Source organism: Cariama cristata, unplaced genomic scaffold, assembly GCF_000690535.1.
Source record: "Cariama cristata isolate BGI_N322 unplaced genomic scaffold, ASM69053v1 Scaffold11123, whole genome shotgun sequence".
NCBI classification, from domain to species: Eukaryota; Metazoa; Chordata; class Aves; order Cariamiformes; family Cariamidae; genus Cariama; species Cariama cristata.
The window spans coordinates 13,971-17,945 of NW_009606657.1; positions in this window are offsets into that span (position 1 = coordinate 13,971).

The window sequence follows — 3,975 nt, forward strand, 5'->3', positions numbered from 1 at the left end:
AGGGTTTCCTGTAGGATACTGCAGCTCCGCAGCTCTTTAAGTGCAAGGTAGGGAAATAACCACCCGGCTTGCGTGGGCTTGGTACTGATCACAGGCTGAATGTGAGCCTGTACTGGCAGACTGGTTTGGGATCAAGGCAAACGTTGCTTTCAACTGAGTCCAAAGAGAAAGCTAACCTGCAGAAGAGATGAAGTGCTCCTCCTGCTCCTTCCATAGCGTGTATCAGTTTTGGACACCGTACATCAAGAAAGACTACAGAGTGCCCATTGGAAAGCACTGTACATGATTAGTGGTCTAGAAACATCAGATAAATCAAGTGCGAGGTGGGGGCAGAGAAGGAAGGAACCATTTGTTTTCCATATTTATGGAAGATAACATCACTATAGAAATGCATGTGTACATATGTGAATAGATTTTCATGATGGTGTTCAGAATAGGTAAAAATTTGAGCTCAGGCAAACTATAAAGACTTTCAAATTAAAAGGAGGATTTCAAGACACAAAGTGAGGGCATGTTGTTAATAGCAATAACTTTACAAGCCACACGGGATTTTTTTTTCTCCCAGATACCAACTGCTGCTGCGTTCCATACGTTTCCCAAGATTAGTAATACTTGGAGCTTTACACAAGGCGTTTTCAGCTTTTGGCATATTTACCACAGTGTCACTACAGACTACATTGGCAAATGTCGAGGGGGAAATGTTACTCCAGCAGTAGCTCAAAGACTAAGCTCTGGGCTGTTTCAAGATGCGACTGAAGGGCTGGGAACTTGGAGCCTTGCTTCTCTGTAACATGAGGTAGGACTTATAAGCATTCATGTACCAGCCTGCACCTTTAAAAAAAAAACAAACCCAAACCACTAAAGATGCTGACTGCACTTGTCACTGGAAGTAAATTCATGTGAGAGAGCTGGAACTTCAAGGACAGAGTTTATAGCCTTGCCAGGCAGGACTTAAGTATTTTTACTACTTTCTGTCTTTGTTTGGGTTTGGGGTTTTTTTAATATGAAGTAACTAAACATTGAAAAAAAGCCCAAGAAGCTGCTTTACTTGAACCATTTCTCAGTTGTAGTAGCTGCCTGGAGAGTATCAGTGAACAGTTCAGTTTCCTTGAAATTTTGCGATTTCCACATGATAGCGGTACTGTAAAGGTTAAACATCGCTTCAGTCAGTAGGCAGTGTTGACTCCTGAATATACTGCAGAGTCCGGGAAAGGATAAATTACCAGTACCTTAGCAGGATTCATATCATTGGTAGTTTTTGCACAAGGAAAAGATTGCTCTTGAAGGTTACTTACAGCAACATTTTGAATTTAGATTTTGTCTCCCTTGGCTCCATAGAGGTGGAGATGTGAGGCCAGATGACGGCCTCCACTGCACGGGGTCTGCTTGGGAGGAAGACCAAATGGGTTGTTGTTCCTTGAAAATTCTCCACAGGTCAGCTATAAGGGTTGGCAGATTTGTTATACTGCAATCAAGGACAATCCCAGACAGATGTGTTGAGTGTGCGCTGTTTTGCAGTGCTGTGGCAAAGCAGGTATTTGCAACAAAAGCCAAAACCACCCCAAAACCCAACACCACAGCCCGTGTCCGTTGGCTGGAGAAGGGGCATCCATATTAGGTGGAACTTCTAGCAAGCACAGTAGGAACTGGGAATTTGAACAAGAGGACTCTACAGTCCATGTACTCGGGGAAGCCTGGGTCTCCTGGACCTGCAGTCACATTCCAGGTGCATATATTTATTTCCCAAAGTGAGGAAAAATCTGTTGGTATATTCCTTGAAATACTAATACTTCTCTACTCCTTGTTTTATATGAGGAAGATTAGGAAAATATTTATTAGCAAGACAGCAAGAAAGACTAGGAAGGAAAAGTTAAAACTTAAAATGTTCCATTAGTTTTTGCATAGTTATTTACCTGCACCAACTCTGGAGCTTAAATTTGTCTTTCAAAGGATATTCTTGACAGTTCATGCAGCATACCTAAAGCTATTTTTATTTTGTAACTTTTAACAGAGGAAAAGGAAAACATTCATATTTTATTTTTTTCCTCTTCTTTCAAGTGTGTGAAAGGATGTATATTGAGTTAAACACACTGGAGCAGTGAGTAGCAGGCCATGGAGTGGTCTCAAAAAGGAATTTAATGAGGTGAGATTATACCTGTCCTCAAGGATTGGGCTTTTTTCATTTTGGGAACATGTTGTGAAATTCAGCAGCTTGTCAATCATACTACAGCTTCTTGGAAACACAGGGTAGAGTTTAAAAGATGGTCTATGTGGATAGCTTATATTTAGGTATGTGTGTTGTGTTTCTTGGACAGTCTCTTAACTAGCCTTAGCCAAAGGGGAGAGGAATACTAGTGGTTGGAAATTTGCAAACTTTGCAACTGTTGAAAAATGTTGTAACTATGTAGTGTCTGGGTTCCCTTTTTTTATGAGCACATTGCATTTTATGCTTGCTACCTATATCTAGAGAGAGGGGGGAAAAAAGCAAACCAACCTAACCCTTTACATCTTTTTGAAGTGCAGGATGTCCCTCAGTCACCAGGTGAAATCCCCCAGAGCTCCCGTTCTGAAAGCTGCTTGGAATAGGTAATAGTTTTTACTGGTCCTATCCGTTGAAGGTATGTTGGAATAAAGGGAGGTATAGGTGTTTTATAAATTATGCCATCTGCATTTTTCAAGTGTTTGTGGTCTCATTTCTGGTATGCAATCTCTGTGATTGGTGATTGGACAAGTTAACTGAATATTAGCTAAAATATCAAGTAAGCTAGATGTGATTTAAACAAAAAAATTATTCTATGAAATAGATACAATCTTTTCATGCTTTATTGTGCACTCTCTTAAGAATAAGGACCTTTAGACTAAATACGTAAAAGCAAGGGAAACCAATTACATCTTCAATGTACGAATAAGAGCTCTGAGTCAACGTTTAAGAGAATGCTTGACTTAAAACACTAGTGTTTTGAGGTTTGCAAAAGACTAGAATCAACGCAAAATTTATGCCAAAAAAAAAAAAAGGAAAGAAATAGCATCTTTGTCCTGTTTACCCATTACTGTGCAATATCTTTGGTTTGAACGTGTCTCTGTGTGTTTATTTGTGTATACACACCAGTAAACTGGAAAATTTATGAGACATTACAAGTGGAAATTAGTGAGAAGAGTTCAGGGAGTATAAATTTATACTTCGGGGAGTATAAATCTGAAATAGATCTTTTGTACAGGAGAGAAAGTAATTACCCCACATCTATTTCTGTGCATTACAGTAACTTTGAATGGCAGGTATATCCATCTAAATGGTCTTTTGTATCTGCCACCAGCATGGCTTTTCAGAGCAAGTGAGCAGATCACACCTCATTTCCTCGTTCTGCAAGTTAACACATACCATTATTAATACCCCACAAAAGATCTGAAATATGTAAGACCTGAAGTTGCTCCCAAAAAGCCTGAGGAATTGCAATCACCAGGCTTATTTTGCTTCTGAAATCAGCCAAGCCACAACAGTTGACAGCTCTGAGATCGGTGGTCATATGCTGCCGCTTCGTGGTACCGCAGCCAGCCCAGCCAAAATCAGCGGGGAGGGGACAGAGTGCTGTCATGGGGGGTTATAAAGGCTTGCATGCTCTCTTTTCAACCATAAAATGCTTTTTTTTCTGTCAATTAAAATTGAATACAGTGTGTGAAGGTTTCAGGTGGTCGCGGGTGGTATGTGAGGTGGGAGGAGGGCAGAGGTCCGCCGAGCGGCTGGCGCTGGGGTACAGCCTGGGCTGTCCCTCCCCTCAGCACCTTCTGCTCGAGCCACCCCTCAGGAAATCAGTTACACTGCTCCCCGGGCAGAGTGTTTTCACCTCAGAAATTACACGGGAGGGGTTGCTGACCATGTCTCAGTGGAAGGCACCTGCTGGCGGTTTCTGGCCAATTATACAAAAGGGGAAAAAAAGGATCTGTGGGCTGATTATTCGGTTAGAAGAGCCTCAGTGT